We start from the raw sequence: 13,673 nt of genomic DNA, 5'->3' as shown, positions 1-13,673 counted from the left end.
GCAAAAATGCAAGCTTTGTGTTTTGCAAAATGCTTCCCTCTCTTTGATCTGATAAAAAATACTTTGAATGCTAAACCTGTAAATTTACATTTTCATCTAATCAATTGCATACTAGATCAGCTGCAAAATAATTAGACCGTGAAAAGCTAGAAGGAAAAAAACCTACATTATAACGAATTTATTTTATCATTTTAACCCCACACTTCCAAATACTAATGATTATGACTCTAAATCCAGGCAGAGACTGAACTCAGGGAAATTAAAGGCAGGAGGAATCAGAAAATCAAATGAACTTCAACATCAGCCACAAAAACAGAAAGGAAAAAAAGAATGAAAAGAAGACGTGTAAAAGAGAGACAGAACATCTTGACACAACTGTAAGACATCATGAACCTTCACTCAACCTCCCAAAACTAAAGAGCTTTGAATACAATATATTCTGAAAGTGGTTATTTGCCCTCTTATCAAGATCAAGATTTGAAGGCTTGTCTCTTCATGATGTCACATTCCTCTTCTCCCAAAGAACTTTCTTCCTGAGCCTCCAGCAATTTTCACTGTTGCTCCAGCAGCACACACAGGCATTCTGCTTGCCTGCTCTGAATATCCCTCCTTCTGGAGGGATGTATGGGGTCCCCAAGACTCTTCTGAGATTGCACTTGATTAGAACTCAAAATCAGTTAAAAAACTGAAACAAGCTGCGTAAGCTGCCAATCACCTGGACAAAACAGACCCAACTGGCTGCTGAAACCCTGACAAAAGACCCCACCAACCAGATCCTGATAAAAAGGCAAGATCAGCTAAGCCCTTTTTTTCTTGCTTTGTTCATAGTCTGCAAATGGATTTGGATCGGCATCATGCCAGGTAGCCAACTACAATTTACACTTGGCTGCCCACTTGTTTCAGGAGTTGATTCACATCACTGCCAGGTGGGCAAAAGAAACTGGCTGCCATGCTGAGCGACCACCAGGCATGGAGGCAGCCAGTGTGCAGATTTCCATTACTTATGCAAGGCTTGTTTGTTTAGTGTGAGAAGTCTTGCAAGGACACCCTCTAAGCAAATAAGTTTGGCTGGCCTGGAACGGACTGCTGAATGCAGGAACATCCCACTTACTAGTTTCACAATGCAAAGAAAGTTTCATTAGTTGGTGCTGTAGCAGACAGACGCTTAAGGAGAGAAGCGCAGGAATGGTAGTGGAAAGCCAGCACAGACTAAAACACAGCTGACCTGAGTCTGGAAAGAGACAAATACTGTGTCTCATTCCACTGCTTCTTCCTTGTTACAGGAACGGTACTTAGCCTTGAGCAGCTTTTCTATAACTAGCTTCTGCTCCTTCACCAGGGCTAGGATGCATCAGGTGTTTTTCTGCTTTTCCTATGTCCAAAGCTACTCTCTCCTGTCATTTTGGATTGAGCTGCTCTCACTACATCTAGCTGAGGAATAATGCCCAACGTTCAAGGAGATGTGTGGGAGCATGTACTGGAAAAGCCAGAGCTAAGCAGAGTTTTTCAGTTTCCAGGGGATCCCATTGGAGATCACGTATCAACTCCAAACTCAGCCTGGAAAAGCATGTTAAAAGTTCACATAAGACCAACTCATTTGCACTCACTTCCCAGGTTCCTGGAGATTTCCTTCCATTGTTCATCATTCAGAGAAAAGTCACTGATGTGAACACTCATCCATTATGACCTGATGACTTAATTAAAACACTGATATAAAATATGCAAGGCAACACAGTGTGAAATGCTTAGAGAAGATCAGTCTTGCAAATCCGGCATCATACAGTTAAGAAGCAAGGCTTTTTTAAAGAGGTCAGAGGAGTAAGAGGAGGGAATTAGCCAAAGGGCAGACCACAGAATATTACTGGTTGAAATAAAAAGGAGTCTGAGTGTTTTACCACACTGCAGTCAACTTTTGACTCATAGGACACACAAATGGCAAATGGCAAACAAAGAGGAAAAGAGGCATGAGGGCAGAAGTACGGTCTCACCTGAAAAGAGATGCCATTTTTATGGTATCACCATGTACATCATGGTAGACATAGCATGTCACATCTCAGCTTGCAAAAATTCATATTTGCCAACTGTCAGGCCTATGAACTAGGACCTAGAAAACAGCTGATCATCTTCCCTTTAACACGGTCAGTAATAGATTCAGCAGGTCAAATCCTCCCCAAGTTACTCCTGGGCTTACTAGTTATCCTCTCCATAATTTGCTTTACATCAGCTTTGCATAGGTATTCAGGTGGCCCAGAAACCAGTATGTACCAAACACTAATGATGCACAGAAAGAAATACACTCTGCCTTACACACTTCTTTTTAACTGTTTTCACTCCATGTGACTCTCATGTCAAAAAGCAGGAAACATTTGCAGACACTACTGCTGGCAGGTAAGACTGCACACAAGGGGCAAATCTGCAGAGTAAAAAGGTGCCATTTCTCCTTACATTTGTATTACAGACAGGAAGACGACAAGTCAGGGGAAGGACTAAGGAAAGAGGGAATTGGCAGGAACAGTGCAGGGAAGAAATATATTTTCTATGTAGTTTAACTGGTAGCACCAGGCACACTCGAGTGAACTTAGATGTATTAAAGCACTGTGTTTTCTTCTGGGTTCTCTGGAGAAACAGACTGTTTTAATGAGTCAGCTCCTCTATAATCACGGATTTTTTTATGCCAAATAACTCAAACAAGCTTGTGCAAGTTTCAATATGAAAAATTATGCTGGAAATACTGTAACAGTTACCCTTGTATTTTCCTTCTGCTGGAGCACTGCAATACTGCCTTTGCTCTGACTCACAACACGCTGTCTGAGATCTATGCAACTCACACTGCACAAGATTTAAGTAAAATGCCAAGCAAGACTTTTGGTAGAAAAATGACACAGAGCCCGAAGGCAGTTCAAACAGCATTAGCCCCAAATCCTGCCCCGGGATCTAGAATGAATGGCAGAGAGCTGCATGGAGAAAACGCTTCCCCGCCACATAACTTGGGGAGCAACAAAACCTCTTGTGGTGCCTGCGGCAGCACGGGGGAAGAATTGTCACAGGATGAGAGGTGACACACAGATGAGACCAAGATTGCAGACACAGATGAGACCAAGATTGCAGACACATAAGATTACTATCGGCAATGAGAGTACATCAACAGGATGGCAGGTGAGGGTAAGAACATCTTACCCCTCTTGGCACAGGGCCCTCATGCTCCCAGGCCCTTCCAGCCCTGCAGGACCACCGGTTGCCACTCAGGACACCCTGCAGGCTTGCTCTGTTCTCACATCCTACTCCCCTTGCTCCCACAGACCGCTGTGTGAAATGGCATCCTTGTCCCTGAGAAGACAGAGCAGGTATTTGGGCATCAAATCAGTTTTTAGTGCCTCATAAAACATGCTAAGAGAGATCTCACATTCACTACCTACTTCTATCCCTCTCCTTGTAATGTCCACTGTCCCCTACATGTCCATAGTCATTAACTGGTGGTTCTCGGATCCCCGAGGGTCCTATGACTACATGCCAAGAGCCCAGGAAAGCACACTCACAGTCAGGAGGGTTTTGCTATAGGTAATTCGTGCTTCTCCTGGAATACTCGCTTGTGGTCTGCAAATTGCTAAAGGCTGAAAACACTGTGTCAAGCAACAATGTATTGCTCCAGCTTCTATGTAGAGAATATCAGTGCTTCTTATACACTTAATTAAGCTACCGGGTATCCCAGTAAGGTTAGCAATTATGATGACAGTCACCTAATACTTGCTGTATCTATGACATGAGCTCTTGTGGCCACAGCTCCTTCAACTGTGTAGCACCGTGCGTGAAGTAATATACCCTGACTTATCTATCAATGTGGGCATACAGCCATGCTGACACGGCCACACAGGTTTCATTTATACTGCTAAATACAGCAGAGCCAGAAAACAAATTGATTTACAGGATCACAGGTGGTCAATACTGTTGAATTGTCAGCACACTGTCTGGCACTGCCAGTCCAAGTGACACCCACGACTGCTCCAGGGGACAGGATTCCCATGGGCAGTAAAGACAGAAGAGTACAGGTTTGGCTCCTTCCACTTTGTGCACTCCTCCTACACCAACAAAAATGCTTTTGCTTCTCCAGACACAGGTTTTCCTGCCACATGCCAGAATATTCAATACAAATCCTCAGACTGATGCTACAAAAATACTGCTGTGATGGTCTGCCATAAGGCCTCATATTATTAAAGACACTATGAACTGGGGAAAAGAGAAAAAAACCCCAGCATTGCCTTGGGGCCACAGAGGCATTGTGTGACACCAAAAAAGAAGAGACAGTCCAAGTTCTGTGTAGTGTGGACAGGACTAGTCTGTGCCACTTAGCCCTGTGTTATTTAGCAGTGTAGATACAGTCATAGCTTCAGAACCTGCCATGTGGGTGTACAGGCACACTCTGTTTGCACTGAGTCGCAAACATCTATGTAGACGTACCTTATGTCACAGAGAAGTGAAATGACTTGCCCAAGGACTCAGGAAACGTGTGGCAAAACTACGAGCAAAAGGCAGGTGTGCAAGCTGCATGTCCCCTGACTTAACCAGCAGACCAAAACATCAGCATCCCCTCTCTGGTGTTTTAAATAGGAATACATGGTTTCGCTTCCTCTAGGCAGCTGCGGTGAATCTCCCCAGTTCGGCAGTACATTTCTCTTTACCCTTCATGATGATATCAGGTTTGATTTGTTCCCCAGGGAAGGATTTTCTCCTTGCACCTCATTACCTCTCTTCTCCTAATCTGATGTTCCTATTTGAAATGCTAGCCAGCATTTTCAGAAGTGTTCTTGACAATGGTTAATTACAGAAGAGTCCATCAAACTGCACAGATACAGGTCATGTAAAGACTGCCGGGGACTTGTCCTTCCCTCAGTAGGAACAGCCAGCATGGCCCCTCTCCTCGCAGGTTTGACGGGGCTCCGCCAGCCCACTGCCACCAGCTGTGTGGGGTCACTCATCTCCTCCTCCTTCCATGAAACAGTCCTCATGGAAGATGAAACTGAAATATTTTGTCATCCCACCTTCTCATCCCTCGCCGCCACTTGCTTTGTGGACACAGTGAAGGCCCTGGGACCCACCAAAGTGGGAGCTAGGACTCTTTTGATCCTCGCCTCCAAAGCACTTACAAGAGGATGAGGCAAAGGCTGACCTGCAGCAACTCCTGTGTCCCTGTAAAGAATGGCAACGTGCTCATAAAAATCATGCTCGCAGCACAGATGCCTTCTGAGCTCAAGCCTCCAAGAGGTCGACAGCAATCAGCTCTGTATGCCACTGCTGCTGCTCCTCACAGCAGCAGCTGTGCAGTTTGAGCTTCTCCCTGAAGCACAGAAGTTTTTGCATCATTTACTCCATCACCATAAGGATGGCTTGATCTTCCCAGGCTGGTACCTTGGGCAGGAAAAAGCTTTTCAGCAGGCACAGCTTGCACTGTGGTGGTAGTCAGGGACTCCCCTTCTTTGCTCAGATGTAAATGTTTACATAAGGTGCAGGACCAGAAGAACCAGGACAAGAACAACTTTCTGTTTAAAGGAAAGGCATGTTTATGGTGTTATGCACGCCCAAAAACAATGTCAAATCAATCTATGCACAACCTCTGCGGAGCTGACAAATATTTGAAAGCTGTTCACTTACAAGGAATGAAATCTTACTTTGGTCCTTTTCTGATCTAGCAAGGACCACAATGGAGAAAAAAACCAAACCCTTTTGCAGGAAAACCTTACTTTTCAGAATGAAAAGAGTGCAGTAACCATCTGCTGCTTCTCTAGCTGCTACCCCAGCAGAGAGGAAAAAATTAACTCAATCACTTGATCCTAACATTTTAAGTATCAGTCTTGGTGACATGCAAGGAATGAGCCAATGAGTTGGAATAACTCAGAAAGTTCTAATTAATGACAGAGTCGTTACTGTAACTTTAACTACTGTCAGCATCAACATAGTTAGGTCTCTTGGGTAGGTACTAGCTTCTCAACATATACTCTATAGGGCACAGATCATCATCTTGTTCTGTATTTAGACAGCACCTAACACTGTGGTCTGGGTTAATCACCAGACCTCAGAGAAAACAACTCCACAAAAGCAAATATTTCAATTATGCTGCAACAAAACAAATCCCTTCCCCTTTATGACCAGTGCAAAGCCTTCTCCCTAGAATGCCCGGGGTGTCCCTCACACCACTACTGAGGTTATTAACAGCTTAGTATTTCCTTCCAGATAAAAGTTTTCTGCCCTTTGGAAAAAACCTGCTCTTGGTTTCAAGCTCTGCATCTCTGCTTTTATAAACTCGCCTTGGTATAAGGTCAAAAAGGGAAATGCTAGATCTGTTCACAGCAGGCCTAATCCAGACCCTACCAAGGTGTATGGTTCCTGGAAGGGCTGTGATTGCTTCCAGAGGAAACCAATTCCTTATCCTAAGTAAGCCCTGGAAAAGCCAGATACTGTTATATCCCCAGTCAAATGAGCAAGGAGACAAAAACATTACTCTTTGCTGCAATCAATAAGCATTTGAAAAACAGTCATTCAACCAAAAATAGTGATGCTGACTTTTTCCAGTAACAAAGGGGATCTCAGATATAAGCAGTTACATTGCTTAACTTTACTCCAGCCAGTCTGCTAAAATGCAAATGCAATCCCTTCAGCAGAAAGGAAACTCTTATCCGATAGTTCCTATTTGCTCACATGATACAGCCTTTGGAAATCAGTATCAGAAGCTCAGCATGAATTCTCATCTCCTTGGAAACCCAAGGTACAACACAAAGAATCAGATCCTCAGTTACTGTAAATCAGCATTGCCCCACTGACTCCCCCTCTGCACTAATATTGGGAACTACATGAAAAATATTCCGAGTTACTGACATGAGTTTGAGAAAAATCCATTCTTTTCTCTTGTAGATATTTGCTATTGGTTGTTCATAAACAGCCCTCCTCTAGTGCTCACTCTGTAGTCTCCTTATGACCCCAAACAGTTACCTAACAGGACTAAAAGTTGTGTTTCATATTAGATTGAAAAACCAGCTCATTTTAAACCACAGTGAATAGCTTTTCCTCCAGGTGTTTCCCCTGTGTGAACACCTTTAATTGTGCAGTACCACATCACTTCAGCAGGACTTACTGTTTTCTAACTATTCATAGACATATGTTGCTTTAGAAGGAGAGCCAGAGAGATGCTCACTTTTTACCCAGCGTGCACTAGACAGGCACAGGAATCAAAAATTGAAGTATCACATCCAAATCCCACAGGCTCCATCCATGGTCTCCTGCTATGGGGCACACCATGAGGCCCTCAAGGCTCATGCTCACCTCATCCAGGGAGAAATGCTTTTAACACCAGGGGCAATCATTTGCTTTACTTTCATTCCTATTTATGTATGGGAATTGCAGGCACCAGGAAGGTTTTGTGTCCTTTTGTCTTCTAAAAACTTTTTACCCACATCTACGTACACCCATAACCCACCAATCTACCTTTTACATACATATAGATGCCAAGCAGACTATCTCCTCTGCAATCCATGCGCCCCAGGTAATTGGTCCACTGGCATGACCGAGACAGCTTCTGTTATTACTTCAATAAAATATTTTGCAGAAAATAGAACCATCAGCAGAATCTACAAACAAGCACTGAGCAACTCAGCGTTTATCTGTCTACTCATCCATGTCAGTGCTTTGTGTCAGCATGAAACACTGGTCTCTACAGTTCACACTTGCCCTTCTGAACTACAGCATAATAAAATATTTATACTTCTCCCTAAGAAGCTACATGATAGCTATCAGTTGTACAGGTTTAAAACAAATGAGTGGCTGCCACTCTCCCGTTATTAAACCTGCAAAACACACTAATAAAGCTATTTGATCAGCTCCTGTGCTACTAAGCTGCGACCAAGCAAACACCCTCTATTTTGAATTCATTTAAAACAAAATCTTACAAATTTAGTGCCAATGCATTTGAAAGGTTAAGTGTACTGCACAGCATCAACTGTAGTACGTCAGCCCTGCACGAACAAACCTATCCTGCTCCACAAATAAATATCCTTTCGTGTGTCATCAGGGAAGCTACTGTATAAGGAAGGCTAAGACTGGTGTTCAAATCTAGCTGGTTTCACAATGTGGCAAGACTTTGCGAGGTTATAACCATCACACTCATTTCCCCTGAGGTTTAACTTACAGTCAGCTGAGGTCCGGTGTCTCATTTTCAGAATTTGCCAAATGCCTACCTAAAAGAAAATTTGAACAAGTAGTTTTCTATTTCACTATTATTCATCAAGTCTGTGTAAGCCCTGTAAATAAACCGTAATCACTCAATGCCACCTACAAAAATGTCTGGGTTTGCAAATTCAGAGTAAAGGAAATAATTGCTTAGAAATGCTTTAGTTATCAGTCTGTGAAAAATGACTTATCTGCTCCTGATATTCAGATATGTGAGCAGAGTTAGAACAGTTTGATTGGGAAAACAAGGGTGCTGAAAAATGTTTGGTTCAAAGGCTTGCACCTGGGTTCTCCTGTGATTTTAAACCACCAAAATACTTTGAAACAAGATGTACCGAGGAGCAATTCCAAAGAGAGGACAAACGGCATTAGAGCCACTTTACAGCACATCAACACGTCTTGTTAAATCAGCAAATGCTGACTGCAAATCTGCTCCTTTAGAGAAACTCACAAGGCATTGGTGCTTGAACTGTTTGTCGGGATTGTCATAACACTGCTGCAGCCTAAGATACAAGAATCTTTGTGTATCTTTATGTGTTTTTACATGAAATTCTTTTAAGATCTTATCAGCTACACTTCCCATAGTGTTTATCTGAGCACTTATTTAAATACTTCAACTCGATACATGTGCATGTGGACTACTTTATTTCTTCACTCTTGGTCCTCTTTTGCATGCTGCTGTCTGGGTATTTTAAAATCAAAATATGACAGAAGTGAATCATTTGGGGATTTTTTCAATACATCATGCATCACTATCAATATTTCCAATGCCCTTTGACTCACTCACCATACAGCCTATTGTAAAATATGCAGAACCACTTGTGAAATATGAACAGTTAAGGCATCAAATTCTTCATCAGCGCATAAACCCGACTGCTGTAAGGAGTTACACCACTTGATAGGAACATTAGGCATGCTTACAGGCAGGGTTTACTGAACATGCAGTCAGCTGTTTTGGAGGTGATGGCACCTTCACTGTTAGTGTCAGACCTGTTAACATCACAACAGCTGAGAAATCCTGCTTCGTCCATCACAAGATTTTCTTCTATCTTTTTAAGCTTGCACAGCTTAAAAATCCCAACTGTCCCCGAAATCCTCCACCTCCCTCACTCCAACCCCTGATTTTTTGGGCAACATTAGGCTGGAGAACATGTTCTCCAGTGTGAGTGAGTACAATGCCTGGATGAGATTTTAATTATAGGGAAAACAGCCTAAATGACACCAACGCTCCATAGTAAATATATGGAATACTGACACCTGCCGGCAATGGACTTCATGTCACTCCTGGAGAGGAACTTGCCCTCCATCTACACCCCAAAAGCTGATTCCCATCTCACATCCCCAACAGCCAGCACAAGCAGGAAATGAGTCCAGTTATGATGCCAAGCATGAAGACCAGGAGCTATCCTTACACCGTGAAACAACAGCATCAGTCTCCTGCTCACTGAAAGTCAGTGGCTCTTGGCCAGGTCCAAGGAATTTCCCACTGTACAGGGGAAATGACAGTGTATTTTCAATCTCAACAAAGACAGTGGGGATTAACTGTGCCAGGAAGACAAATCTTTTGTAGCTGAAAAAGTGCTGACCTAATTTAATAGCCCACTAAACTGGCAGAAAACCAATCCTAGGAAAAAGAAAGAAAAAAAAGTAGCAATCTTCTGCCAGATTCATGAGCTGAATCTGCTCAGCAGTGAATACTGGAGATGGCACCAGGGCTGGGAGGACGAGGGGAGCACAGAGCTGGAAGCAAGAAAAAGGCAGCAGGACTGCCCCTTCTGGCACCAGCCGGGTGCTAACAGGGCTCAGCTCTCTCACCAAACCGCATGTTCAATCCACATCACCCTACACAGGTGGGCAGCAGGAAAAAGCTTCCTCTCCTGTTCTCCGTATTGTCCAGATTACATGCACAAAGGCACTGAGATGAGCTTGGTGCTGGCTCTTCCTTTCCAAATATGAAAATAAAGGAAGACAAACATATCTGTTCGGATTAATTACCGCAGCCAAAGATACTCGCATGTTTGCATTTCCCCTATATGAGTTTGTTGTACAGACTCATGCCACACTCCAGAAATGAACCTAACCTCTTACTTGCTTTTCAGAGACTCCTGTCTCCAGGAAACAGTATGAAGAAAATGACAATGCTACTCTTCACACTCACTGTAGCAAAATTAGCCTTCTTTGAAACAAAACACTTGACAGTCACTTGCAGTGAATTTAAAGCCCTTGCCTATGTTGCTTTCAGTTCTCTTTAAACTTTAATTGATTATAGCAGAAGTAATCTTTTTAGTTGTTTTGCTGAGTGCAAAGAGAATGTTTTCTGCAAGAAGGCAAACATGGATGTGACACTTCAGATGATTACAAGGAAAAGCACTCTTTTAAAGCCTTAATGAACTTTATGAAAGCAAAAAGCTGTAGTGTTCCAGAGCTCTCAGCCCTCCAGGTTCACTGCAGGACAGCCTGGCACAGGCGGTATTAAAATTAAACCATACAGTGTTGACGGTTTAGTCTGCACCAAGGAAATTCAGGACATAAGGACACCAAAGGGCATTACAAAGCGATGCCACATAAACACATCAACTTCTGCATTACAGAGCATTTTTTCAAAGCCTTTCAAAGAAAGAGACTCTTTGTAATCATGCCGCACCTGTTTCTGAACAGAAGCACCGGGAGAAGCTCAGCTAAAAGTGTCTGCGTTCACCTAGCAAATTGGGCGCTGATTGTTATTAAGCTGTTTCAGAGAGCTGTGGAAGCTGGTGCAGACATCAAGGAGAAGGGCAGACACCAGCTGCAGGAAAGAGCAATCCCAGCGCCAGGGATGAAGTCCCACATCTTCCAACTGAAGGCTAGGATGCAGAAAAACCCTGAGGGTAACAGTTGCTACCACAGTTGGGTCCAACACCTGAAATATTTTATTTCCAAGCAGGCATTTTCCTAGCTCTACCTGTTACAGAACATGTTAGACAGAATAATGTAAAAATTATTTTACGGATCTTTAATACTGGAACAAGCATTTTTGTAATGATGCATCATTGTGGGATACCTCTGTGGGAACCAGTGAAAAAGATGTGCCCAGTTACCTGATTTGAAAAGCAGTGTTATGGTGTATACAGAAAGAATTAACGTCTACAGTGCCACTGCATACATTTCACAGTATGTCTTTGCCTGGACATAAAATTTTCTCTCAGGTATCTTTTCTCCAAAATAACATCAGAGGGATTGCAAAGGTTGAAAGAGCAACGGCTGGAACTCTTACAGATCTAGAAAAGCTTCTATATGAGAGTAAGTAAATGGACAAAGTTTGATAGAAAAAAATACAATAGATATAATTCAGGTTTAACTAAACAATTAATAATAAAAAGAAAGTAAATCAAACATCCTTATTTACTTATCATAGAAGAATGAGGTAGCACTTGAACTGAAAGCAGCAAATTTAAAATGAATACAAGGAACATAATATTTCACACATCACAGGAACATAATATGATATTAACATAATAAGGAACATAATATTTCACATTACAACTAACTAACCAGTACAACTCACAGCTGTCAGAAGGCAGCGGAGCCAAGGGCTTAATACAAATATAATTAGATGCTTAGAGCAACACTCCAAATGCCCACAGGTAAAGAGAAACCAGAACCTGTTTGTAAGGGGATAAGCCGGGGACTGCAGCTGCAGAGGTAGGAAGAAATTTCAGTTATTGCTACACCGCTACAAGTTGTGAGATTTCCTGACTCTTATAAAAACACATGATGCTGGATTGCACGTCCAGTGCTCCTGTACTGTGTGAGAGGAAGCATCCTCTCTCTACAAGACAACTCATCACCAGAATGTTAATGCCTCACTTGCACTGAATTTGTTCTCCTTATGCATATCAAAATACTATGGCTCATTGTCTCCAAGCAGAAGTTCATTCCAAACTTTAAATCATTTCATTAAAAAATAAATTACATTAAGAGCTAAGCCTTGATTTTCAATTTTGTTTCATACCATGCTCTCAGGTTTTCTTTTTTAGGACCAGTGTAAAAAGATTTTAAATTATAATCTATCCCTTGACATATTTTGTACTGTAAGTTTTAATCAAGTCTCCCAGAGGAAAAGAAAATCTAATAGTACCCTCAATCACTTTACAATCTTGTTTGGGGTATTCTGGGGTTTTTTTTTTCCTAAGCAGTAATATTTAATATCCCTGCTTTTCACATACCCATATTTCATTTATTCCAGATACATTCCAATCTGCATATATCTCATTTAAATATTCACAGTTACCCCCGAGCATTATTTACTACACATCTTTTTTCAGAATGATTAGCATCATTTTGTATGGTCCCATTATGCCTTCATGTACAGCTATACAACATCTAATGGAGCTGAAGTAGCATATTAGACCTTCCCTGTGCTTCAAGGCACAGCATTTTCTCCTCACACTGTTTTTTATTTCTAAACTCTAACACGCCTCATATTTCAAAACCCTCCCATTTCTGGCACACCTTTTTTGGGGGGGGAGGGGGGCAACCCATTATCTTTTTATTTACATCCCATTTTATTTTGCAGCTGTAAGTTAAACCTATTCCTCTTAAGACTGTATTGCCACAACTTCAGTCACACTTCTGAAGAACTGTGCTAAAATTTGGAATAACTAAGAATACTGATGGCATCACAAGGCCATCAGTCCTGGCAGCAAATGCAGCCTCTTTGAATGTATGAATAAATAACAGAAGTTTAAAGACAGGTGAAAAAGCTTCTGCAGACTACAATGTTTCTGCAGGGCAAATCCCAATGGCAAAGTTTAAAATATGGCTAATGGTCACTCAAGAATAATTTCAAACCACCTGAGGTTGCTTGGATCTGTAGCCTAGAGGTAGCCAGCACTTTCCTTGCAAGAGGGTCACCCTTCCTGGCAATAAATAGCTCTTATAAACCAAATACGATCCACACAGATAAACTGTCCCTGGCTGTTTCTGCTACCAGCATGTTGTAATTTATGCTACAGCAAGTCTCAAAGTGTTCTGGAATTTGTAAGGGCAGAAAGATGTAACTACCCTAACCTTAAAAGCCAACATTCAAAAGGTTATGTGAAAATGAAGCTGCAAGAAGTTGCTGCTAGACATATTTCCTCACTTTGTTTGAAATCTGGATCTTTCCTTATTATTAATAATAAATATACCGTTATTTAAAGCATGGATTATCTAGTAATATTTCACTAAGTATCTTGAAGGTACAACACAAATACTGTGATCGGTAGGCCACCAAAGTTTCCAGTACTGAAAATGCCAGAAGTCTCCAAGCTAAATTGCAAATTACAAGTCTCGTTCTTAATACATTCATTTCTGGGAGCAAAAATACATTATGCTTTAGTAGAGTAGTAGCAGATTATTCAGCATTCCCCATTACATACAAGATGCTATATTTTCAAGTGCTGACATTTTTCAGCTTGGGTATTTATGCCAGACTGAGG

The 13,673-nt window shown here is 41.9% G+C and overlaps 1 protein-coding gene across 3 annotated transcripts in view; it reads right to left on the bottom strand.

Annotated features, from left to right (window-relative positions):
• MTHFS (methenyltetrahydrofolate synthetase) overlaps positions 1-13,673 on the bottom strand; it is a 79,801-nt gene that overhangs the window by 56,560 nt on the left and 9,568 nt on the right. The window lies entirely within an intron of this gene.

Source organism: Haliaeetus albicilla, chromosome 12, assembly GCF_947461875.1.
Source record: "Haliaeetus albicilla chromosome 12, bHalAlb1.1, whole genome shotgun sequence".
Lineage (NCBI taxonomy): Eukaryota > Metazoa > Chordata > Aves > Accipitriformes > Accipitridae > Haliaeetus > Haliaeetus albicilla.
Note: the sequence above shows the minus strand (reverse complement) of the source record. Positions and strands in the feature narration are given on the sequence as shown.